Source organism: Saccoglossus kowalevskii, chromosome 19 (assembly GCF_978046115.1).
Source record: "Saccoglossus kowalevskii chromosome 19, keSacKowa6.1, whole genome shotgun sequence".
NCBI lineage: Eukaryota > Metazoa > Hemichordata > Enteropneusta > Harrimaniidae > Saccoglossus > Saccoglossus kowalevskii.
Window position 1 is genome coordinate 21,115,166 of NC_140659.1, and position 26,846 is coordinate 21,142,011.

General features: G+C 37.0%; 17 non-coding genes and 2 pseudogenes across 17 annotated transcripts; all 19 read left to right on the forward strand.

Moving 5' to 3' along the window:
- The first annotated feature begins 13,758 nt into the window (after positions 1-13,758).
- LOC146730629 (signal recognition particle RNA) lies at positions 13,759-14,055 on the forward strand. Its single transcript, XR_014927730.1, has one exon.
- A 419-nt stretch (positions 14,056-14,474) lies between these two features.
- Positions 14,475-14,772, forward strand: LOC146730630 (signal recognition particle RNA). Its single transcript, XR_014927679.1, has one exon.
- Positions 14,773-15,209: 437 nt separating this feature from the next.
- Positions 15,210-15,502, forward strand: LOC146730631 (signal recognition particle RNA). Its single transcript, XR_014927732.1, has one exon.
- A 231-nt stretch (positions 15,503-15,733) lies between these two features.
- Positions 15,734-16,012, forward strand: LOC146730632 (signal recognition particle RNA; annotated as a pseudogene).
- Positions 16,013-16,432: 420 nt separating this feature from the next.
- On the forward strand, positions 16,433-16,730 carry LOC146730633 (signal recognition particle RNA). The gene has a single exon (XR_014927680.1).
- A 433-nt stretch (positions 16,731-17,163) lies between these two features.
- LOC146730634 (signal recognition particle RNA) lies at positions 17,164-17,456 on the forward strand. Its single transcript, XR_014927734.1, has one exon.
- A 230-nt stretch (positions 17,457-17,686) lies between these two features.
- Positions 17,687-17,965, forward strand: LOC146730635 (signal recognition particle RNA; annotated as a pseudogene).
- A 434-nt stretch (positions 17,966-18,399) lies between these two features.
- LOC146730636 (signal recognition particle RNA) lies at positions 18,400-18,692 on the forward strand. The gene has a single exon (XR_014927733.1).
- A 423-nt stretch (positions 18,693-19,115) lies between these two features.
- Positions 19,116-19,413, forward strand: LOC146730637 (signal recognition particle RNA). Its single transcript, XR_014927653.1, has one exon.
- A 417-nt stretch (positions 19,414-19,830) lies between these two features.
- On the forward strand, positions 19,831-20,128 carry LOC146730638 (signal recognition particle RNA). The gene has a single exon (XR_014927674.1).
- Positions 20,129-20,546: 418 nt separating this feature from the next.
- LOC146730639 (signal recognition particle RNA) lies at positions 20,547-20,844 on the forward strand. Its single transcript, XR_014927724.1, has one exon.
- A 422-nt stretch (positions 20,845-21,266) lies between these two features.
- Positions 21,267-21,564, forward strand: LOC146730640 (signal recognition particle RNA). The gene has a single exon (XR_014927580.1).
- Positions 21,565-21,980: 416 nt separating this feature from the next.
- On the forward strand, positions 21,981-22,278 carry LOC146730641 (signal recognition particle RNA). The gene has a single exon (XR_014927693.1).
- Positions 22,279-22,706: 428 nt separating this feature from the next.
- LOC146730642 (signal recognition particle RNA) lies at positions 22,707-23,004 on the forward strand. Its single transcript, XR_014927729.1, has one exon.
- Positions 23,005-23,448: 444 nt separating this feature from the next.
- LOC146730643 (signal recognition particle RNA) lies at positions 23,449-23,746 on the forward strand. Its single transcript, XR_014927703.1, has one exon.
- A 419-nt stretch (positions 23,747-24,165) lies between these two features.
- LOC146730644 (signal recognition particle RNA) lies at positions 24,166-24,463 on the forward strand. Its single transcript, XR_014927718.1, has one exon.
- Positions 24,464-24,886: 423 nt separating this feature from the next.
- LOC146730645 (signal recognition particle RNA) lies at positions 24,887-25,184 on the forward strand. Its single transcript, XR_014927725.1, has one exon.
- A 421-nt stretch (positions 25,185-25,605) lies between these two features.
- Positions 25,606-25,903, forward strand: LOC146730646 (signal recognition particle RNA). Its single transcript, XR_014927633.1, has one exon.
- Positions 25,904-26,339: 436 nt separating this feature from the next.
- LOC146730647 (signal recognition particle RNA) lies at positions 26,340-26,637 on the forward strand. The gene has a single exon (XR_014927624.1).
- Positions 26,638-26,846: the final 209 nt, after the last annotated feature.

The window sequence follows — 26,846 nt, forward strand, 5'->3', positions numbered from 1 at the left end:
TCAACACATCACACGGAAGCCGGAGAAAAGGTTAGTGTTCAAGATTTAGATACAGAAAAAAGACATTGACATACAAACAATTTCATATAAGGGAAGTATATATAAGAATGCGCTAGCCTTTCCTTCAAATTCTTCAAATAGAAGCAGTATTTATTGTAATGGGTAACTTTTTATTCGCGAAACATGACATGAAATCAGGCTAATCCTAATGCTGAAACCTCCGTCAATTGACAGACCTAATATAACATTGACTGTCAAAAAACGACCCTCTTACCTGTTATTGATGAATTGAGAAAGGTGGTATTGTCTCTCGCCATAAACCATAATTTACACCAAATTGAAATGATGTCGTTATGGGCACGACTTATCTTTGAAACCATGTTTCGCTGATGAGTTGCAGATGTGAGAGACATGGTAGCACAGTATCAAATCAAATACTGTACCAGCGTCAAATACTGATAAAGTAATATTATTGTTAGTAAATTATTCTATAAAGGTACCTCATGGCTTGCTTGGGCCATTGTGCCTTACATTGTTGTAGGAGGAGAACCGTTAGGTGTAAAATCATAACGATGTTAGCTGTACCTTCATAATAATTTCATAAGGAAATCAAGACTTGTAAATTGAATTGTATATGACAAATTGAGTCATTCATGGAAGAAACTACATTATCCTCAATATAATTAGGCCTATCTAAAAACATCTGAAAGGGCTGTTGGAATGTATATGATCTTGATTGTGCTGATAAAAATTTACTTTTTGAAAAAATATCAGTACAATATGAGTATATCTTTACAAATATGTATCATGAACATTCCAATTCAAACTAAAACAAGAGGTTTCTATTTTCTGATGGGACATTTTTTTTATAACATTGATGCCCATTAAGCTTGTTGATTGCCTATTGGATTGAACCACCATTGAATTTATAAATATTTATTAGGCTGAATAAACAATTTTGTTGCGCCGCGAGTATTTAGTTTGCCATAACAAGCACTATTTTGATTAATAACAAGATTAAACAGGTAAGTAATTGATGGCGTGTCAAGTTTCACCTGTGGGCTCAGATTACTTTTTCAAAAGAAACATATTATGAGTGCTCAACAAATCGATGTGAGACGAATTAATCATGCAGGTCCTACAAAGACACTAGAAAGCATGTTTAATTGAAAAATCATGTATCATTGCTTGGTGAGAAATATGATATTCTTTAAAAATTGTACTCTGGCTGAAATGGATATTTTTTGCACATTATTTATGTCATCTGGAAACATACAATATTAGCCTTACTTCATTAACATGATTTTTATGAAACATTTACGGCAATTCCATGGTGACGGACGTTACATTCAGAGGGATTGGAAGTTGTTTCGGTTGCCTTTATTACTAGAGTATTACTTCGTGGAATTTGATACTGTGTTATAGACATAATTGTACCACGGGGATTCCCATGTCAAGAAGAAATATTCTGAGCTTGACATACAGCCGGAGGGTAATCAGAAATATAATATATGTGTAACATTATATCAAAAAGACAAAAACTAAGTAACTTTATTTTAGATTGTCAGAAAGCTTGGTGTTTTTTTTTTTATTCAATTAACAATACAAGAAAGGGAAACAGAACTAATAAGTACAACCCAATCACAAATACAACAAATTATCAGAGTAAAGTGAAGAACATAAAATTTTACTTATTCGACTGGAAAATCACTTCATTTATTAACATGATGCTCCATAATATTTTTACGAGTTGCAATATATTTTTCAATTTTATAAATATTCAACACTAAATGTTTTAATACTATGAAACTGGGTAACGTATCTTGGCACCTAGCAGTGTATATAGCCCGTTTAGCAAGTAATATAACCTGATTATTAATAGTACTAAAATTTCCATCCCCAAGTAGTAATTGATTTTTATCTGGAAGACTGTCTAGATTTAAAAATTTGCCCCAGTTATGGAATACTTTACCCCCAAAGCTCCTTTGAATATTGGTAGTCTACAAATAAATGTAGTAAAGTTTCATCTGTTTTTTTTACAAAACGTACACAGGGGAGATGATGCATAAGCCGGGGACATTTTAAATAAAATAAAATTAATATATAGAATATTTCTCAAAATTTTACAATAAAACGCACGTGACTTGGATTCTATTGTAACGTTGTACGGAAGTGCATACAATTTTTTCCAGACTGAGTCTAAAGTTATAGTAGGAAACAAATTTTGGTAGTATATTTCGCTTTTCGGGGGGGGGGGGGGATTTCCTTTTAACTAGTATTTGGGTAAATATTCTCGTAGACATTTTGCTGATAACTATAATTTTACCATCACTAGGAACACTTACTGGGAGAGTGGGTCTAACAACATAAGAACATTTATTATGCCAAGTTTTCGGAATTGCATCCACAAGACCAAACCATTTTAAAAAATTGCCGTACCTTCCAAACGATTAACCAATAGATATCAAGACAGAATTTTACCATTCTTATCATATAAATCTGTAATATAAACTATACCTATGTTATACAATTCTCTATAAAAGATAGATTATCCTTGAATAATAATATTTTGATTGTTCCAAATAATCTCACGATTTCTTGAAGATTTCCCGGGGGTTTACGTAAATTTACTGACGACCATGCATGAAGAACAGACTCGTAAAAGGGTGGTAAAACTTGGCGTTTTACCATTGCATTTTTCTCCTAAAAATTAACGCAATTAAATTACATAACAATATGTGACGTTACGTGAAGTATGTTACAGTGTTTCCAATGGCACAATTCTTACATATTGTGAGGATTGTCCAATACTTGGCAACAAATGCCCAAAACCTCACTTAACATCCTTACTTTTGAAATTGATGGTTTTAGCATATTAAATCAGGTGAAAATGAACCATGAAGCAACTTAAATGAAGATGTTATTCACAACAATCTCGTAATGAAGGTTTGAGGTTTTGTGAATAAATTACTACCATGTATAGAATGAAATAGTGATTTCTATGTCCCGTTTTGCTGTGGAATTGCCCTTTATCCTAGAATTCCAAATACGTTGCAATTGGCCATGTTGCTTTTAATTATCATTGAAATTTATAAACCATTAATTTCAACAGTAATATTCATGGCTTATTGACTGCGGTATACTATAATTGCTCTATGAGTATAACATGAGCATAATTTAGTATGTAACTTATCATGTGCAGTTTTATTGATTCGTTGGGAGGTAATGTCGTACTTACGTTGCACAGATCTTTGAGAGAACATCCACCAGGAACGAGTGAAACATAGAATAGATGTATTTATTTTCTGGAATAAGTAGTGAAATGCATTTAAGTGAGGCTATTGGAATTATACAAAAACAGCAACACCAACAATATTTCCACCTTTTATGTTTTATTTTTTGTTTGACAACATATATATTGGTATGATAGTATGGTACTTTGTACTACATAGATATCCGATAAAGTGTGAAGGCTGGAGGGAAGATAAATTTGTGTCAATTATAATAGATAAACATTGATACTATACATTATCATGAATTTCTAGTTTCTGACTTTCGTATCAGTGTGTCTGTATGTATGTATGTATGTATGTATGTGTGGGTGTGTGTGTGCATCGACATACAACTCTACCATCTCCATCGAATATAATGGAGAAAAGCTATGTCCACCCCCTTGGAATGGAAAAAGTGCTGTCAATACACTCCAGATATTTAGTATTACCCCATGATGAACAGTAAGAAGTTATTGTCGTTTTTTATTATAGATGTGATACATTATTTAGCCGTGCTTTTCTTACTTTCGGTGTCTCTGGAGATGATTTAATAAATTAGCTGTTAATTAAGATACGTGGGAACTGAAGATTAGTTTATGTGTTTAGGCATGCAAGGAAACTGAACGGAAACAAAATGTGGTTTTAAAAAGACCATACTTTAAACATAGTTACAAGGAACCGGTAATGTACGATCGAGTTCATGTTTGTGCAACCGTGGACAGGAGCATTTAATAGTGAAAGACTCTGGTCATGTTCATTAAAATTAATTTTTATTTAGTTTTCAAAATATTTGACAGTCAGATTATACAGATTATAATTCATATGTATGGCAGTTCAATGCTTGAATAAATTGAAACCATACAATACATTTTTTGTATTAGTTGCTTCACATGATATATAGCTAGAACAATTAAATATTGATTTACATTTGTATAATTTGCCTATTAATACAGTGAAACCAAATACTGCTTCACAGCATGCTACACTTTATCATATACACCAAACCTTTATTTAACTACGACGTCATTTCACGTGTCAATTTTAAATTTAGCGTGTTAATTTCGGACCTGGAATTAATGGACGATAGTCCTTTTTAAATCTACACACTGGAAACAATAAACGCATGAATGGGCTCTGGAAAATCATCTTTATCAACAATAGTGGAATACATGAAACAGCAACATTGTTTATTACAACTGGAAAGTTGTAGTAATTTGACAATTCGTGACATTATTTGATTATTTTCTAATTAATAAAAAAAATGCTTATTTTAAAGCATAGTTAACATGTGTACGTGATTATCTGATATAAGTGAACATATATGTAACCAAATATGTGAGTATTTGATGACAATTAATAAACAATAATTCCTAACATATCTGAAATCATCTGCATCACCAAGCTTAACATCTCATCAACATTCATTATTTCATGACGTATTATGCCGTCATCTAATTATCATAATATAAACGGGTAAAGAAAACATATTTCATCGCGTGTAATCGGAATCGAACGTTGTTGCATTCCTACCAGAACAAGGTAGGCTATTTATTTTCATATCTAACACGAGGTACCATTAATATTTACGGTCTGTTGACGGTTTTCAAGGTAACTACGAAACCAAAGAAAAGGAAGACCCCTAATACCACAGTATGTCAGTTTTTGTTAAGGAATATCGTGGTCGATTGTGTCAAATGCTTTTTTTAGGTCGATGAAAATACCAAAAGTAATAATCCCTTCATCCATGCCATCAGTGACTTCCGAGATTAAATCAGCAAGGGCGAGCTTTGTGCTGTACTTTTTTACGAAAACCGTACTGAGTATTTAAAAGAATGTTAAATTTGTCGAGAAATGCCAGTTGATTTTTAACCACATATTCAATTATTTTACTAAGCACGGGCAATACTGACATTGGTCTATAATTATTTATATCTAAGGCAGATCCTTTTTTTTATAAATAGGTGTAATTTTAGCATATTTTAATGCATCTGGGAATTTGCCCTGGGTCAGAGAGCAGTTGACAATATGAGTGAGTGGACCGGAAATGATAGTAATAGCGTCAATCACAAATCTTGGATGTATGTAGTCATATCCCATGGTTTTTTGGGGGTCCAAACAATCAATTTCCTTTATAATATCGTATTCAGTGACTGGATGGAAAAATAATGAGTTGGGGTGATTTCCTGACAGATATTCATTAAACCTAGTGGGCGTAGTTATTTTTGCTGCAAGATTGGGTCCTATATTGGTAAAGAAATTGTTAAATTCAGTTGCAATATCAAAGCTTTTTGATAATAGTCTGTTTTTATTGTCGTTGGCCATAATATTTTTAGGTGATGTCATGCTAGACTTTTTATTTAATAATTTATTAATTGTCATCCATGTTTTGTTCATTGGCAGACAAAAATCGTGTATAGTAGCATTTTTTTGGCTGACTTAAGCAATTTTGTCAAGATATTACGGTATTGTTTATATTTATTTCGAATTTCATCATTATTTGGCAATCATTTCATTTTACAATATAATTTAAATTTTGATTTAGTTGAAATAATTAGCCCCTTTGATAACCAAGGTTTGCGTATCGGGATCTTCTTTGTACTGACTTGAATTAATGGGGCGTATTTTTTAATAGTACCTAAGAACAAATCGCAAAAGGTCGCATGTACATAATTAATATCATTACAGTTATGTATGGGTTGCCAGGAAATATTGCTCAAATCGGAAATGAAATCGCTTTTACTGTAGCGTGAAAAGTCATATTTGTAGAAGAATGTGTTATGGTTCAGAACATAGTCAAGGTTTTAATTATAGCAAAGATTGTATAATGGTCAGTGATATCGGTTTCAATACTACCACACTCGATGAAATAATCTGTAATATTTGTAATTACGTGATCAATAATGGTGTTTGTATTCTGCGTTACTCTAGTTGGGATATCAATTGTTTGAACAAAGTTATATCTATTCAGTAAGGCAACATAACTAGCACAGGAGTTGGGATTCGTGAAATCAATATTGTAATCACCAAATATAATACATTTTTTTGTCTTTGGAAGACATATAGTCTAGACACTTTTCGAAAGTATCTAGGAATTCGTGAAGGGGAGTATTTGGCTTCCTGTATATAACTCCAAATACAAACTTTTGTTTTCTATGATCGTGTCCACAAATAGTGCTCGCAATGACTGATTTCAATAACGTTAACACCAGAAAATGACAATGAGTCATGAATATACAGTGCAAAACCTTCACCTTCGGAATGTATACGGTTGGAGGTGATAAAATTGTAGCATGGAATATTGAATAGCGAGCAATCAGTCTCATTACGTAACCATGTTTCTGTTAATGCAATCATGGATATTTTGTTTTCTATTACGCTAAGAAAAATAACAAGGTCATCAAAATGTTTACTAATTGATCTAATGTTTAGATGGAAACTGGAAAATGTATTATATTGCTCCACACTATAAGACTGGCAGTTATATTTTACAGTTGTTTGTTCTGTATCAGCGGAGTTCATAGTTATTGTTTGTCTTACCGATCGCACAATTACAAGTTGTTGAATGGACTTTTACAACTGGAGATCCTTCGTCTTTTCTGGCAAATATCTTCCCATTTTGAGTCCAAATAAATTTACATTTCGCGGCTTTGCGTTTGTTATTTGTTTCATGAAAAAGTTTCTTGTTATTTTCGGTAAGCTGCTCGTTTATATAAATCCGTTGGTTTGTTCGTTGTAATCCTCCAATTTTTATATCTGATGTAGATTTATTATACAAGTTCTTCTTTGCTTTATATAATTTATTTCTGATACTTCTTCTTGTAAAGCGGGCGATAATCCCAGGTGAGCGTTGCCCTGGTTCCAATGGCAATCGGTGACTAATATCAATGTCACTTTCCGATACTTGAATTCCTGCTAGATCGGCTATTTTAATTATTATTTCGTCAGTATTTTCACCTTGTACTTCATGTATTCCCTGCATTTCTAGGTTATTGCGCCTTGTATACTGCTAATGGCATATGTATACGATGCGATGGCATTTAGGTTATTTTTAGTAACCTGTGGTTGTTAAAATGTGTGACCATCACAGGTTATTTGAAAATTAAAAAATGACGAAATATTGATTTTCGAGGTCAATTAGCTATTTTCTCTGCGTCAATAAATAGTTTGTGTTTATATGTAAATGTTTATATATGTTAACGTGTATAATAAAACATGGTTTGTCACAAAGCTAAATTACATATACTTCGTAGCATATTTTAAAACCATATGAACAATTTGACGGTATTTTATTGCACATCTTTAATGTGTCAACAAAATCATTGACAAATACGTATTGGATATTCTTATAAATATATAGCCCACCTTGTCGCGCGATGAAACATGTTTCACACGTTTATCTTACAGTATTTATATGACGACACGATACGTCATGAATTAATGAATATTGATGAGATGTTTGACTCAAATACGTTAAACGATTTGTCGGCCTTTCAACACCTCATTAAATGTGTTACTTGTGTCAACATAAACATTGTACCTCGTCATTCTCCAATACGGTCAAGTGCGGAATTCTACAAGGGTACATCTCGGGTCCAATACTTTTTCTTATTTATATTAACGACATCAATAAAGCGACTACCGCCTTTAACTTTCGACTGTTCGCTGACGACACAAACCTGTTTAAATTCTTGAAAAGCCAGACTGTTGACCTCGACATAATAAATTAAGACTTCGACAAAGTTGTGAAATGGTGCAAGGCCAACAAACTTACAATTAATGTGCACAAAAACAAGTTATATGATTTTGAAAACACCCCAACGCCATACTAATGTTGAAGGGAAAAATAGATATAGATGGTACATGGGTAGAGGGTGCTTCGGTTACAACATATTTGGGTGTAACCATCGACCCATCCCTGACATGGAAATCTCATATTGAGAAAATAAGTAAAATAATCAGCTCAAAAGTTGGTATTATATCACGTATTCGACATTACGTGCCAAAATCTATCCTCCTCTTGTTATACAGTAGTTTAATTCTCCCGCACCTAACATATTGTATTGAAATTTGGGGACATACTTACCCCACTTTACTTGAACCAATTCTACGTTTACAAAAAAAGCTTGTACGACTTATTACCTTTTCTGATTTATATACGCACTCTGCACCTCTCTTTCAACAGCTTGACATCCTTGACATTAACAAACTCTGCAAACTTCACACTTGTTTGTTCATATTTGAGCTTAAGAATAATCGCTTTGCCCATGATATCAGTTATTATATTGATCAGCATTCCCATCGTTACCCAACAACAGCCATTTCCAATGGAAACTTGTCAGTCCCGAAAATGAATTTATCACTTTACCAACATAACTTCACATATTCAGCGCTCAAATATTGGAATTCCCTTACTGTCCAAATAAAAGGTTTACACAATAGAAACCAATTTAAAACAGCACTGAAAAAATGCTTATATCACAGTGAGCATCCTGTCGTCCAAATGATGCATACCACTTACTGCTATTTTGTTTTAACTTAGATATTTAATTTACTCATGTATTTTTTTCGGATTAGGTACTTACTCATTTATGTTACCATACCACTTTCTTTTCATACTAGTTATTTATTTTAAATGATAGGGCCATGAACTAGACTAGTTCTGCTGAACTATTTTCATGGTCCACACCAGAATTATTCAAATTGTTTACATAATACCTGGTATATTAATTTTCCTCTTTATATATCTCAATCATTGTATACATAATTTTCTGGTGAAATCAATCAATCAATCAATCAATAAATCGTCAAATTATGGTTTTAAATAGAACAACAATTGAAATGATAACTGTATGAATTGCAAAATGCTGCCTTCTGTCTTGTATACCGTACATGGTGTTTCATATTCAGACTTTGATGGCCAAATACTGTTAACATTGTTGGTGTTTTCCTACAAGTACATTGTATTGAAAAATGATTTTAAAATATAAAAAAAAAACCATTAAGGTACAGTTGCTCGATTGTTTTTTTTTTATATATAATTTCGTTTTGTTTCGTCGATTGGTGGGAGAGGAAATGAACTTTTCAGATCAACCTTGCAAATGCTCCATGAAATAAAACAAATGAGTGACATATTTATGAATGCTTTTTTTTCCTTGTGTTTACTGTAGATTTGAATGAGGCGTCTCATCAAACAGGGCAATTGTGTTTAAAAACGTCGAGGAGGGCATCAGAAGTACAATATCCTCAATTTTATGTAAACAAATGTTTTTTGACTAGGGACAGTCTAACTGCCCAGTAAGAGTTGCCATATCTTTATTTTAACATCCTTTGTTTTATCTTTGATAAATGCTTTACATACTGAACTATGAACTGTCACTGTTACTGAGTGAGAATAGGTTGTGTGTTGTTGTGGTTTGTTTTTTACTTTTTATTTTGCCAAAGATATGATTTATAATAGTCTCTAGAGACCTCCCCAAAAATCGCTATTATTTTATAGGAAATATTGCTTGCAAATTATAAATAAAAAATATCGTATTTAGATGAGATAGGCTCCTAAATAATGATAAATAATTTATGATGAAACAACCTGGAACGTAGTTCATTGGAATTTATTATGTTGCTACTGACATGTGCATCAGCAATTAGTAGACACAGCTTTTTAAAGTACCGAATACACATATGACCAAACTGAAACATGAAGAAACAGTGTTATAAAATAAAAGTGTCATAGTTTTGGCTTGTCAATAAATATTAATACAGCAATTAAAACAATCTGTGCTGAGTTTTATTGCTGAGTTTACTCGTTTCTAATTGAGATATATTAATAATAATAATAATAATAATAATAATAACCATCCATTGCAAGGAGTTGTTTTGTTTATCACCTGTTACGCGATGGTAACTATTTGAATAATATATTTGATCAATATTGCTGCCATCACTTACGTGTGATATTACAAACGCTTTCGCAATGTAATATCGGAATATTAAGAGAAATACTGCATTTAGAAGCCAGTTGTTCATTACGAATAAAAAAAAATTGTGAACACACTGTTTTCAGTACAACCAGTTAAGCTTAAATGCAGTTAGTGTTAAGTATGGTAAAGCCACGCTATAGTAGGATACAAAAACTAAATTTAAAGAACAGAATTTGAAGTGATTAATTTTGCTCTATGCTCTATGCTCTATTCATAGATTGCATAAGTATATTTATATATAGCAAGAAAAACTTTAATAAACTAGTATTTATTTGTTGCTCACACAGAAAGTACCTAATGGCCGATTGTTTTAGCATACTCTGGATTATGTATTTAATCAAAGTGTTTACTGATATTCAATCAATACATTATAGTTTTGAGATATCATGCATGTTGGCTGAAATACATGAAAGTATAAATCTGTGTACCGACTAAACGCCTCAATATTATGATATGTACTTAAATATGTATTGAATTTGATGTGTTAGCGTGACTGGTTACTTTTATGCTGAAATAGTTAGATTTATATCATTATATAATAATATCTGCAGAATACGCATCAATTTAACATAATAGTTCGACAAACCATAACTTGTTGAATATTATTTTGTTGGTGATATGTCATGTAAACACAAACAATTTTCAACTGCACTGCCTAGAGCAATCAATGGAGCAGGATACGAATTTGTTGGGAATTATCAATATCGAGGCTTTCAAACAAACAATTGTCTTCCCATCCCGTTTACCTCAACACTTTACAACAAACTTTTTGTCGAAACTGGGAAATAAACTATAGCATCTACCTTCTATAACATTTGCTATTATGAATTAGGAAATAACATCCAGATTGAAATAATTTTGGCTGTATTTATCAGATATACAGTTTTAAATACATGTATAACTGCCTGTAGTTAACAACACTAAATAGTTAAGGTCCAGTATTTAGGCAGCCACATACTATTACGGAAAAAGAGAATGTGAGAAATTACAGTTGAAAACAAATTTTGTTATACCTAACATTAGCAAAACTGACCTCAAATTGTGTATATGTAACTAATACATATACCAATGTAGACCCTGTCAGGATATTATGCTGATATACATAATATAATGCAACTATTTCAATCTAGATATTAAGGAATCACCATACGCATGATATCCTGTATAATGATCATCAGATATTTATATAATCATCAGATATGTCATGTAAATATGTATATTAGCCAATCGCTGGAAAATAAATTTAATTGTAAAAAGTTTCGTTGGACGGATAAAATTGCAATATATTTTCTTATTGTGAAACTTTAGTTAGTTCACTGCCAATAAAAAACTCAAAAAGAAAATCGTGAAAGCGAGCGATAGGAGTTTATGTACACTTATGATCAGAATTCCAAAATATTGTCTCCCAACTAATTGTTTTCACAAAACGTCCTTGAAAATTATCAAAAGTATGTGGTTTTATTAGTTTACAATTGGCTCCTATGGCATGAAATTTCAATCATGTCTCACAATTATATATTCTATTTTTTATTGAAAAGTCAGTTTTCATTCACGTGCTGTCGCATATTGAGAAGAAAAACGTCAGTCAGCATATAACAAGTTGCAGATTTTGATGCAGCATTCGACACTAAGATTATATTAGAATTGCTTGAACGTTGTTGTTATAGTGAATACATGTGTGATTCGATCAGGGGTCCAACATCCGCTATGAAAATTTTAAAAGGTGGGCTTCCCCAGGGTTCGGTGCTAGAGCCACTTATGCATACCTTGTTACGTCGTAGGCATATAGAACACCAACGACTGTCGTATCATTTCTGTGCCGATTAGACCCGTTATACATGCAATGCAATGCAATGTAGTAATGCAATGTTCTATTTCCCCGCTGACGAGAAATAGTCATAACTTTATGTCGATAATAATCACTACTCGTTAACTCCATTTTTTTATGCAAACTGGTTGGTGGAATACCATTTAAATATTATATTCACTGGCACGATATGTCAGATTCATTTCACGCGATACAGATTTAATGCAAACGGCTTTGGCGTGATTTAAAAAAGCTGAACGATTGAACGTACTATAACAATATATTGATATTTTAAATTGCTATGAGGTGGACTGTTACAAGCTATTGTACTTTCATATTAATACATTGTATTTCATTTTAAATAAACAGGTTACACAGGCAACCACGCTGTTCCGGCAAAATTTCGACGAGCAGCTATTAGCAGAAAGAACTGGTTACTCCAGTCTAGCAATTAGAAGCTACAAGCGGACGAGCGACGAGCAGACGAAAGCGGTGTCAGACGCAATGCAGCCACCCAAACCGAAAATGGCGAAAGAAGCGAAAACGTAAGACATATCCCCCACCCCAACAGACGAGGACAAATATAATACCACTGTCATAATCGATTCTTCCCAAGTGTCCGTGAATTTTGTAAAAGGAAATATGAAACTTGAAATACGTTTTTAAAATATAACGTATAATCGTCATTGCGTATTTAAATAATAAAATGAAAATTTCACCTTGTTCTTTGTTTTCATTCAGTGGCCACCTGTTATGTTAATCAGCTTTCCACTCCTGTTGTGCTCATGAATATTTAAATTAACCCATTCATTATTAACAGTCCCGGCTTGTTAATCCATTGATAAAACAGTACGGTTAACAGGAATGCATAATTAATTAGGTTGAAACTGTCCGCTAACGAAAGTAAGAAACATAGTTAGGACAATGGGGACGGGACAAAAAGTAGTATAACAACTACAAATGTTCCAAATTCAAAAAAGTATTAAGCATGGCCATGACATCATATTTAAAAAAAATAGCCATAAGTCGACCATATTTGATCTGATTGCGGAATAAATCATCATATGTATCCTTGCATGAATAATATATGCACCAAATTAAATGAAAACTGACAAAAGCCATGAGGTTGGGACGACCAGGTCGTATTATGAGGGACGAATCGGCCCAGGGTGGAAACAAAGCAGGCAAAAGTTCCCGTGTGGAGCAGTAGTAGGATCGCGCTCGTGAATAGGCAGCGTCTAGCAGCCCTACCAAAATAGTTGTACACAATCCTTTTTCCGTTATATTGAGTATACTTTTTATATTAATATATCGCTTATATCGAATATTTAATACACATAATTCAACGATTTTCATTGAACATTGTATTTGTAACCCCCCAAAATGTCTGTAAATACATTTATTTTCAATGGTGTTTAATTTCACTTTATCATGCTTTGAACACTTTCACTTGGTTTTAAGTTCACGAACTCTGCTGAGAAACATGAGTTCTATTCAGTCATAAGGCCATGTATCCATTTTTGTCGGAGGTTTGTTTTTATGAATAGGCGACTTTGATGTAGCGATTGTCTTAGATAGTTATTGGGCAATGATTATTGTGTAAACTTCAAAACAGACATGCAAACCAGGTGGATGCCAGGTACCATCGTAGATGGCACTGTCTTGTTTTCAATGAATAACGTTAAAATGTCAAGCGTAAATGGCTGGGCGTTGTGGCGTGCACCTGTAATCCTGTTACTTGGAGGCCGGGGTTGTTGGACGGGTTGAGGTTGGGAGTCCTGTCAGTCTTCTTCCTATGGAGATCAGGCGTCCATGCTAAGCTCGGCATCAATATGGTCTAACCGACGGAGTAAGGACGACCAGGTTGTATAATGAGGGACGAATCGGCCCAGGGGGGAAACACAGCAGACAAAAGTTCCCGAGTGGAGCAGTAGTGGGATCGCGCTCGTGAATAGGCAGCGTCTAGCAGCCCTACCAAAATAGTTGAACACAATCCTTTTTCCTTTATATTGAGTATACTTTTTATATTAATATATCGCATATATCGAATATAATTCAACGATTTTCATTGAACATTGTATTTTTACCCACCCCCCCCAAATGCCTGTAAATCCATTTATTTTCAATGGTTTTTAATTTCACTTTCTCATGCTTTGAACACTTTCACTTGGTTTTAAGTTCACGAACTCTGCTGAGAAACATAAGTTCTATTCAGTCATCAGGCCATGTATCCATTTTTGTCGGAGGTTTGTTTTTATGAATAGGCGACTTTGATGTAGTGATTGTCTTAGATAGTTATTGGGCAATGATTATTGTGTAAACTTCAAACAGACAAGCAAACCAGGTGGATGCCAGGTCCCATCGTAGATGGCACTGTCTTCTTTTCAATAAATAACGTTAAAATGTCAGGCGTAAATGGCTGGGCGTTGTGGCGAGCGCCTGTATTCCAGTTACTTGGAGGGCGGGGTTGTTGGACGGGTTGAAGTTGGGAGTCCTGTTAGTCGTCTTTCTATGGAGATCAGGCGTCCATGCTAATCTCGGCATCAATATGGTCTTCCCGACGGAGGTTAGGACGACCAGGTTGTATAATGAGGGACGAATCGGCCCAGGGTGGAAACACAGCAGGCAAAAGTTCCCGTGTGGAGCAGTAGTGGGATCGCGCTCGTGAATAGGCAGCGTCTAGCAGCCCTACCAAAATAGTTGAACACAATCCTTTTTCCTTTATATTGAGTATACTTTTTATATTAATATATCGCATATATCGAATATTTACTACACATAATTCAACGATTTTCATTGAACATTGTATTTTTATACCCCCCCCCAAAAAACAAATGACTGTAAATCCATTTATTTTCAATGGTGTTTAATTTCACTTTCTCACGCTTTGAACACTTTCACTTGGTTTTAAGTTCACGAACTATGCTGAGAAACACGAGTTCGATTCCGTCATAAGGCCATGTATCCATTTTTGTCGGAGGTTTGTTTTTATGAATAGGCGACTTTGATGTAGTGATTGTCTTAGATAGTTATTGGGCAATGATTATTGTGTAAACTTCAAAACAAATATGCAAACCAGTTGGATGCCAGGTATCATCGTAGATGGCACTGTCTTCTATTCAATAAATAGCGTTAAAATGTCATGCGTAAATGGCTGGGCGTTGTGGCGTGCACCTGTAATCCAGTTACTTGGAGGCCGGGGTTGTTGGACGGGTTGAGGTTGGGAGTCCTGTTAGTCGTCTTTCTATGGAGATCAGGCGTCCATGCTAAGCTCGGCATCAATTTGGTCGGCCCGACGGAGGTGAGAACGACCAGGTTGTATAATGAGGGACGGCTCAGGGTGAAAACACAGCAGGCAAAAGTTCCCGTGTGCAGCAGTAGTGGGATCGCGCTCGTGAATAGGTAGCGTCTTGCAGCCCTACCAAAATAATTGAACACAATCCTTTTTTCCTTTATATTGAGTATACTTTGTATATTAATATATCCCATATATCGAATATTTACTACACATAATTCAACGATTTCTATTGAACATTGTATTTTATTCCCCCAAAAATGACTGTAAATCCATTTATTTTCAATGGCGTTTAATTTCATTTTCTCATTCTTTGAACACTTTCACTTGGTTTTAAGTTCACGAAATCTGCTGAGAAACATGAGCTCTATTCGGTCATAAGGCCTGTAATCCAGTTACTTGGAGGCCGGGGTTGTTGGACGGGTTGAGGTTGGGAGTCATGTTAATCGTCTTTCTATGGAGATCAGGCGTCCATGTTAAGCTCGGCATCAATATGGTCGACCGAACGGAGGTTGGGACGACCAGGTTGTATAATGAGGGACGAATCGACCCAGGGTGGAAACACAGCAGGCAAAAGTTCCCGTGTGGAGCAGTAGTGGGATCGCGCTCGTGAATAGGCATCGTCTAGCAGCCCTACCAAAAAAGTTGAACACGATCCTTTTTCCTTTATATTGAGTATACTTTTATATTAATGTATCGCATATATTGAACATAATTCAACGATTTTCATTGAACATTGTATTTTTACCCCCCCCCCCACCAAATGACTGTAAATCCATTTATTTTCAATGGTTTTTAATTTCACTTTCTCATGCTTTGAACACTTTCACTTGGTTTTAAGTTCACGAACTCTGCTGAGAAACATAAGTTCTATTCAGTCATCAGGCCATGTATCCATTTTTGTCGGAGGTTTGTTTTTATGAATAGGCGACTTTGATGTAGTGATTGTCTTAGATAGTTATTGGGCAATGATTATTGTGTAAACTTCAAACAGACAAGCAAACCAGGTGGATGCCAGGTCCCATCGTAGATGGCACTGTCTTCTTTTCAATAAATAACGTTAAAATGTCAGGCGTAAATGGCTGGGCGTTGTGGCGAGCGCCTGTATTCCAGTTACTTGGAGGGCGGGGTTGTTGGACGGGTTGAAGTTGGGAGTCCTGTTAGTCGTCTTTCTATGGAGATCAGGCGTCCATGCTAATCTCGGCATCAATATGGTCTTCCCGACGGAGGTTAGGACGACCAGGTTGTATAATGAGGGACGAATCGGCCCAGGGTGGAAACACAGCAGGCAAAAGTTCCCGTGTGGAGCAGTAGTGGGATCGCGCTCGTGAATAGGCAGCGTCTAGCAGCCCTACCAAAATAGTTGAACACAATCCTTTTTCCTTTATATTGAGTATACTTTTTATATTAATATATCGCATATATCGAATATTTACTACACATAATTCAACGATTTTCATTGAACATTGTATTTTTATCCCCCCCCCCCAAAAATGACTGTAAATCCATTTATTTTCAATGGTGTTTAATTTCACTTTCTCACGCTTTGAACACTTTCACTTGGTTTTAAGTTCACGAACTATGCTGAGAAACACGAGTTCGATTCCGTCATAAGGCCATGTATCCATTTTTGTCGGAGGTTTGTTTTTATGAATAGGCGACTTTGATGTAGTGATTGTCTTAGATAGTTATTGGGCAATGATTATTGTGTAAACTTCAAAACAAATATGCAAACCAGTTGGATGCCAGGTATCATCGTAGATGGCACTGTCTTCTATTCAATAAATAGCGTTAAAATGTCATGCGTAAATGGCTGGGCGATGTGGCGTGCACCTGTAATCCAGTTACTTGGAGGCCGGGGTTGTTGGACGGGTTGAGGTTGGGAGTCCTGTTAGTCGTCTTTCTATGGAGATCAGGCGTCCATGCTAAGCTCGGCATCAATTTGGTCGGCCCGACGGAGGTGAGAACGACCAGGTTGTATAATGAGGGACGGCTCAGGGTGAAAACACAGCAGGCAAAAGTTCCCGTGTGCAGCAGTAGTGGGATCGCGCTCGTGAATAGGTAGCGTCTTGCAGCCCTACCAAAATAATTGAACACAATCCTTTTTCCTTTATATTGAGTATACTTTGTATATTAATATATCCCATATATCGAATATTTACTACACATAATTCAACGATTTCTATTGAACATTGTATTTTATTCCCCCAAAAATGACTGTAAATCCATTTATTTTCAATGGCGTTTAATTTCATTTTCTCATTCTTTGAACACTTTCACTTGGTTTTAAGTTCACGAAATCTGCTGAGAAACATGAGTTCTATTCGGTCATAAGGCCTGTAATCCAGTTACTTGGAGGCCGGGGTTGTTGGACGGGTTGAGGTTGGGAGTCATGTTAATCGTCTTTCTATGGAGATCAGGCGTCCATGTTAAGCTCGGCATCAATATGGTCGACCGAACGGAGGTTGGGACGACCAGGTTGTATAATGAGGGACGAATCGGCCCAGGGTGGAAACACAGCAGGCAAAAGTTCCCGTGTGGAGCAGTAGTGGGATCGCGCTCGTGAATAGGCAGCGTCTAGCAGCCCTACCAAAATAGTTGAACACAATCCTTTTTCCTTTATATTGAGTATACTTTTTATATTAATATATCGCATATATCGAATATTTACTACACATAATTCAACGATTTTCATTGAACATTGTATTTTTATCCCCCCCCCAAAAAAAATGACTGTAAATCCATTTATTTTCAATGGTGTTTAATTTCACTTTCTCACGCTTTGAACACTTTCACTTGGTTTTAAGTTCACGAACTATCCTGAGAAACACGAGTTCGATTCCGTCATAAGGCCATGTATCCATTTTTGTCGGAGGTTTGTTTTTATGAATAGGCGACTTTGATGTAGTGATTGTCTTAGATAGTTATTGGGCAATGATTATTGTGTAAACTTCAAAACAAATATGCAAACCAGTTGGATGCCAGGTATCATCGTAGATGGCACTGTCTTCTATTCAATAAATAGCGTTAAAATGTCATGCGTAAATGGCTGGGCGTTGTGGCGTGCACCTGTAATCCAGTTACTTGGAGGCCGGGGTTGTTGGACGGGTTGAGGTTGGGAGTCCTGTTAGTCGTCTTTCTATGGAGATCAGGCGTCCATGCTAAGCTCGGCATCAATTTGGTCGGCCCGACGGAGGTGAGAACGACCAGGTTGTATAATGAGGGACGGCTCAGGGTGAAAACACAGCAGGCAAAAGTTCCCGTGTGCAGCAGTAGTGGGATCGCGCTCGTGAATAGGCATCGTCTAGCAGCCCTACCAAAAAAGTTGAACACGATCCTTTTTCCTTTATATTGAGTATACTTTTATATTAATGTATCGCATATATTGAACATAATTCAACGATTTTCATTGAACATTGTATTTTTACCCCCCCCCCCCCACCAAATGACTGTAAATCCATTTATTTTCAATGGTTTTTAATTTCACTTTCTCATGCTTTGGACACTTTCACTTGGTTTTAACTTCACGAACTCTGCTGAGAAACATAAGTTCTATTCAGTCATCAGGCCATGTATCCATTTTTGTCGGAGGTTTGTTTTTATGAATAGGCGACTTTGATGTAGTGATTGTCTTAGATAGTTATTGGGCAATGATTATTGTGTAAACTTCAAAACAAACATGCAAACCAGTTGGATGCCAGGTATCATCGTAGATGGCACTGTCTTCTATTCAATAAATAGCGTTAAAATGTCATGCGTAAATGGCTGGGCGTTGTGGCGTGCGCCTGTAATCCAGTTACTTGGAGGCCGGGGTTGTTGGACGGGTTGAGGTTGGGAGTCCTGTTAGTCGTCTTTCTATGGAGATCAGGCGTCCATGCTAATCTCGGCATCAATATGGTCGGCCCGACGGAGGTTAGGACGACCAGGTTGTATAATGAGGGACGAATCTGCTCAGGGTGGAAACACAGCAGGCAAAAGTACCCGTGTGGAGCAGTAGTGGGATCGCGCTCGTGAATAGGCAGCGTCTAGCAGCCCTACCAAAATAGTTGAACACAATCCATTTTCCTTTATATTGAGTATACTTTTTATATTAATATATCGCATATATCGAATATAATTCAACGATTTTCATTGAACATTGTATTTTTACCCCCCAAAAAATGAATGTAAATCCATTTATTTTCAATGGTTTTTAATTTCACTTTATCATGCTTTGAACACTTTCACTTGGTTTTAATTTCACGAACTCTGCTGAGAAACATGAGTTCTATTCAGTCATAAGGCCATGTATCCATTTTTGTCGGAGGTTTGTTTTTATGAATAGGCGACTTTGATGTAGCGATTGTCTTAGATAGTTATTGGGCAATGATTATTGTGTAAACTTCAAAACAGACATGCAAACCAGGTGGATATCAGGTACCATCGTAGATGGCACTGTCATCTATTCAATAAATAGCGTTAAAATGTCACGCGTAAATGGCTGGGCGTTGTGGCGTGCGCCTGTAATCCAGTTACTTGGAGGCCGGGGTTGTTGTACGGGTTGAGGTTGGGAGTCCTGTTAGTTGTCTTTCTATGGAGATCAGGCGTCCATGCTAAGCTCGGCATCAATACGGTCTACCCGACGGAGGTTAGGACGACCAGGTTGTATAATGAGGGACGAATCGGCCCAGGGTGGACACACAGCAGGCAAAAGTTCCCGTGTGGAGCAGTAGAGGGATCGCGCTCGTGAATAGGCAGCGTCTAGCAGCCCTACCAAAAAAGTTGAACACGATCCTTTTTCCTTTATATTGAGTATACTTTTTATATTAATGTATCGCATATATCGAATATAATTCAACGATTTTCATTGAACATTGTATTTTTACCCCCCCCCCAAATGACTGTAAATCTATTTATTTTCAATGGTTTTTAATTTCACTTTCTCATGCTTTGAACACTTTCACTTGGTTTTAAGTTCACGAAATCTGCTGAGAAACATAAGTTCTATTCAGTCATCAGGCCATGTATCCATTTTTGTCGGAGGTTTGTTTTTATGAATAGGCGACTTTGATGTAGTGATTGTCTTAGATAGTTATTGGGCAATGCTTATTGTGTAAACTTCAAAACAGACATGCAAACCAGTTGGATGCCATGTATCATCGTAGATGGCACTGTCTTCTATTCAATAAATAGCGTTAAAATGTCAGGCGTAAATGGCTGGGCGTTGTGGCGTGCGCCTGTAACCCAGTTACATGGAAGCCGGGGTTGTTGGACGGGTTGAGGTTGGGAGTCATGTTAGTTGTCTTTCTATGGAGATCAGGCGTCCATGCTAAGCTCGGCATCAATATGGTCGACCCGACGGAGGTTAGGACGACCAGGTTGTATAATGAGGGACGAATCGGCCCAGGATGGAAACACAGCAGGCAAAAGTTTCCGTGTGGAACAGTAGTGGGATCGCGCTCGTGAATAGGCACCGTCTAGCAGCCCTACCAAAATAGTTGAACACAATCCTTTTTTCCTTTATATTGAGTAGTTTTTATATTAATATATCGCATATATCGAATATAATTCAACGATTTTTATTGAACATTGTATTTTTACCCCCCCCCCCCCAAAAATGACTGTAAATCCATTTATTTTCAATGGTTTTTAATTTCACTTTCTCATTCTTTGAACACTTTCACTTGGTTTTAAGTTCACGAACTCTGCTGAGAAACATGAGTTCTATTCAGTCATAAGGCCATGTATCCATTTTTGTCGGAGGTTTGTTTTTATGAATAGGCGACTTTGATGTAGTGATTGTCTTAGATAGTTATTGGGCAATGATTATTGTGTAAACTTCAAAACAGACATGCAAACCAGTTGAATGCCAGGTATCATCGTAGATGGCACTGTCTTCTATTCAATAAATAGCGTTAAAATGTCATGCGTAAATGGCTGGGCGTTGTGGCGTGCGCCTGTAATCCAGTTACTTGGAGGCCGGGGTTGTTGGACGGGTTGAGGTTGGGAGTCCTGTTAGTAGTCTTTCTATGTAGATCAGGCGTCCGTGCTAAGCTCGGCATCAATATGGTCGCACCGACGGAGGTTAGGACGACCAGGTTGTATAATGAGGGACGAATCGGCCCAGGGTGGAAACACAGCAGGCAAAAGTTTCCGTGTGGAGCAGTAGTGGGATCGCGCTCGTGAATATGCTGCGTCTAGCAGCCCTACCAAAATAGTTGAACACAATCCTTTTTCCTTTATATTGAATATACTTTTTATATTACTATATCGCATATATCGAATATAATTCAACGATTTTCATTGAACATTGTATTTTTACCCCCCAAAAAATGACTGTAAATCCATTTATTTTCAATGGTTTTTAATTTCACTTTCTCATGCTTTGAACACTTTCACTTGATTTTAAGTTCACGAACTCTGCTGAGAAACATGAGTTCTATTCAGTCATAAGGCCATGTATCCATTTTTGTCGAAGGTTTTTTTTATGAATAGGCGACTTTGATGTAGTGATTGTCTTAGATAGTTATTGGGCAATGATTATTGTGTAAACTTCAAAACAGATATGCAAACCAGTTGGATGCCAGGTACCATCGTAGATGGCACTGTATTCTATTCAATAAATAGCGTTAAAATGTCATGCGTAAATGGCTGGGCGTTGTGGCGTGCGCCTGTAATCCAGTTACTTGGAGGCCGGGTTTGTTGGACGGGTTGAGGTTGGGAGTCCTGTTAGTTGTCATTCTAAGCAGATCAGGCGTCCATGCTAACCTCGGCATCAATATGGTCGACCCGACGGAGGTTAGGACGACCAGGTTGTATAATGAGGGACGAATTGGCCCAGGGTGGAAACACATCAGGCAAAAGTTTCCGTGTGGAGCAGTAGTGGGATCGCGCTCGTGAATAGGCAGTGTCTAGCAGCCCTACCAAAATAGTTGAACACAATCCTTTTTTCCTTTATATTGAGTATACTTTTTATATTAATATATCGCATATATCGAATATAATTCAACGATTTTCATTGAACATTGTATTTTTACCCCCCCCCCCCCCCACCAAAATGACTGTAAATCCATTTATTTTCAATGGTTTTTAATTTCACTTTCTCATGCTTTGAACACTTTCACTTGGTTTTAAGTTCACGAACTCTGCTGAGAAACATGAGTTCTATTCAGTCATAAGTCCATGTATCCATTTTTGTCGGAGGTTTGTTTTTATGAATAGGCGACTTTGATGTAGTGATTGTCTTAGATAGTTATTGGGCAATGATTATTGTGTAAACTTCAAAACAGACATGCAAACCAGTTGGATGCCAGGTATCATCGTAGATGGCACTGTCTTCTATTCAATAAATAGCGTTAAAATGTCAGGCGTAAATGGCTGGGCGTTGTGGCGTGCGCCTGTAATCCAGTTACTTGGAGGCTGGGGTTGTTGGACGGGTTAAGGTTGGGAGTCCTGTTAGTCGTCTTTCTATGTATATCAAGCGTCCTTGCTAAGCTCGGCGTCAATATGGTCGACCCGACGGAGGTTAGGACGACCAGCTTGTATAATGAGGGACGAATCGGCCCAGGGTGGAAACACAGCAGGCAAAAGTTTCCGTGTGGAGCAGTAGTGGGATCGCCCTCGTGAATAGGCAGCGTGTAGCTGCCCTATCAAAATAGTTGAACACAATCTATTTTCCTTTAAATTGAGTATAGTTTTTATATTAATACAATGTATATCGCATATATCGAATATAATTCAACGATTTTCATTGAACATTGTATTTTTACCCCCCCAAAAATGACTGTAAATCCATTTATTTTCAATGGTTTTTAATTTCACTTTCTCGTGCTTTGAACACTTTCACTTGGTTTTAAGTTCACGAACTCTGCTGAGAAACATGAGTTCTATTCAGTCATAAGGCCATGTATCCATTTTTGTCGAAGGTTTTTTTTTATGAATAGGCGACTTTGATGTAGTGATTGTCTTAGATAGTTATTGGGCATGATTATTGTGAAAACTTCAAAACAGATATGCAAACCAGTTGGATGCCAGGTACCATCGTAGATGGCACTGTCTTCTATTCAATAAATAGCGTTAAAATGTCATGCGTAAATGGCTGGGCGTCATGCGTAAATGGCTGGGCGTTGTGGCGTGCGCCTGTAATCCATTTACTTGGAGGCCGGGGTTGTTGTACGGGTTGAGGTTGGGAGTCCTGTTAGTTGTCTTTCTATGGAGATCAGGCGTCCATGCTAAGCTCGGCATCAATATGGCCGACCCGACGGAGGTTAGGACGACCATGTTGTATAATGAGGGACGAATCGGCCCAGGGTCGAAACACAGCAGGCAAAAGTTCCCGTGTGGAGCAGTAGTGGGATCACGCTCGTGAATTGGCAGCGTCTAGCAGCCCTACCAAAAAAGTTGAACACGATCCTTTTTCCTTTATATTGAGTATACTTTTTATATTAATGTATCGCATATATCGAATATAATTCAACGATTTTCATTGAACATTGTATTTTTACCCCCCCCCCAAAATGACTGTAAATCTATTTATTTTCAATGGTTTTTAATTTCACTTTCTCATGCTTTGAACTCTTTCACTTGGTTTTAAGTTCACGAATTCTGCTGAGAAACATAAGTTCTATTCAGTCATCAGGCCATGTATCCATTTTTGTCGGAGGTTTGTTTTTATGAATAGGCGACTTTGATGTAGTGATTGTCTTAGATAGTTATTTTGCAATGATTATTGTGTAAACTTCAAAACAGACATGCAAACCAGTTGGATGCCAGGTAACATCGTAGATGGCACTGTCTTCTATTCAATAAATAGCGTTAAAATGTCAGGCGTAAATGGATGGGCGTTGTGGCGGGCGCCTGTAATCCAGTTACTTGGAGGCCGGGCTTGTTGGACGGGTTGAGGTTGGGAGTCATGTTAGTCGTCTTTCTATGGAGATCAGGCGTCCATGCTAAGCTCGGCATCAATATGGTCGACCCGACGGAGGTTAGGACGACCAGGTTGTATAATGAGGGACGAATCGGCCCAGGGTGGAAACACAGCAGGCAAACGTTCCCGTGTGGAGCAGTAGTGGGATCGCGCTCTTGAATAGGCAGCGTTTAGCAGCCCTACCAAAAAAGTTGAACACAATCCTTTTTCCTTTATATTGAATATACTTTTTATATTAATGTATCGCATATATCGAATATAATTCAACGATTTTCATTGAACATTGTATTTTTACCCCCCCCCCAAAAAAAATGACTGTAAATCCATTTATTTTCAATGGTTTTTAATTTCACTTTCTCATGCTTTGAACACTTTCACTTGGTTTTAAGTTCACGAACTCTGCTGAGAAACATAAGTTCTATTCAGTCATCAGGCCATGTATCCATTTTTGTCGGAGGTTTGTTTTTATGAATAGGCGACTTTGATGTAGTGATTGTCTTAGATAGTTATTGGGCAATGATTATTGTGTAAACTTCAAAACAAACATGCAAACCAGTTGGATGCCAGGTATCATCGTAGATGGCACTGTCTTCTATTCAATAAATAGCGTTAAAATGTCAGGCGTAAATGGCTGGGCGTTGTGGCGTGCGCCTGTAACCCAGTTACATGGAAGCCGGGGTTGTTGGACGGGTTGAGGTTGGGAGTCATGTTAGTTGTCTTTCTATGGAGATCAGGCGTCCATGCTAAGCTCGGCATCAATATGGTCGACCCGACGGAGGTTAGGACGACCAGGTTGTATAATGAGGGACGAATCGGCCCAGGATGGAAACACAGCAGGCAAAAGTTTCCGTGTGGAACAGTAGTGGGATCGCGCTCGTGAATAGGCACCGTCTAGCAGCCCTACCAAAATAGTTGAACACAATCCTTTTTTCCTTTATATTGAGTATAGTTTTTATATTAATATATCGCATATATCGAATATAATTCAACGATTTTTATTGAACATTGTATTTTTACCCCCCCCCCAAAAATGACTGTAAATCCATTTATTTTCAATGGTTTTTAATTTCACTTTCTCATTCTTTGAACACTTTCACTTGGTTTTAAGTTCACGAACTCTGCTGAGAAACATGAGTTCTATTCAGTCATAAGGCCATGTATCCATTTTTGTCGGAGGTTTGTTTTTATGAATAGGCGACTTTGATGTAGTGATTGTCTTAGATAGTTATTGGGCAATGATTATTGTGTAAACTTCAAAACAGACATGCAAACCAGTTGAATGCCAGGTATCATCGTAGATGACACTGTCTTCTATTCAATAAATAGCGTTAAAATGTCATGCGTAAATGGCTGGGCGTTGTGGCGTGCGCCTGTAATCCAGTTAATTGGAGGCCGGGGTTGTTGGACGGGTTGAGGTTGGGAGTCCTGTTAGTAGTCTTTCTATGTAGATCAGGCGTCCGTGCTAAGCTCGGCATCAATATGGTCGCACCGACGGAGGTTAGGACGACCAGGTTGTATAATGAGGGACGAATCGGCCCAGGGTGGAAACACAGCAGGCAAAAGTTTCCGTGTGGAGCAGTAGTGGGATCGCGCTCGTGAATATGCTGCGTCTAGCAGCCCTACCAAAATAGTTGAACACAATCCTTTTTCCTTTATATTGAGTATACTTTTTATATTAATATATCGCATATATCGAATATAATTCAACGATTTTCATTGAACATTGTATTTTTACCCCCCCAAAAATGACTGTAAATCCATTTATTTTCAATGGTTTTTAATTTCACTTTCTCATGCTTTGAACACTTTCACTTGGTTTTAAGTTCACGAACTCTGCTGAGAAACATGAGTTCTATTCAGTCATAAGGCCATGTATCCATTTTTGTCGAAGGTTTTTTTTATGAATAGGCGACTTTGATGTAGTGATTGTCTTAGATAGTTATTGGGCATGATTATTGTGAAAACTTCAAAACAGATATGCAAACCAGTTGGATGCCAGGTACCATCGTAGATGGCACTGTCTTCTATTCAATAAATAGCGTTAAAATGTCATGCGTAAATGGCTGGGCGTCATGCGTAAATGGCTGGGCGTTGTGGCGTGCGCCTGTAATCCATTTACTTGGAGGCCGGGGTTGTTGTACGGGTTGAGGTTGGGAGTCCTGTTAGTTGTCTTTCTATGGAGATCAGGCGTCCATGCTAAGCTCGGCATCAATATGGCCGACCCGACGGAGGTTAGGACGACCATGTTGTATAATGAGGGACGAATCGGCCCAGGGTGGAAACACAGCAGGCAAAAGTTCCCGTGTGGAGCAGTAGTGGGATCACGCTCGTGAATTGGCAGCGTCTAGCAGCCCTACCAAAAAAGTTGAACACGATCCTTTTTTCTTTATATTGAGTATACTTTTTATATTAATGTATCGCATATATCGAATATAATTCAACGATTTTCATTGAACATTGTATTTTTACCCCCCCCCCAAATGACTGTAAATCTATTTATTTTCAATGGTTTTTAATTTCACTTTCTCATGCTTTGAACTCTTTCACTTGGTTTTAAGTTCACGAACTCTGCTGAGAAACATAAGTTCTA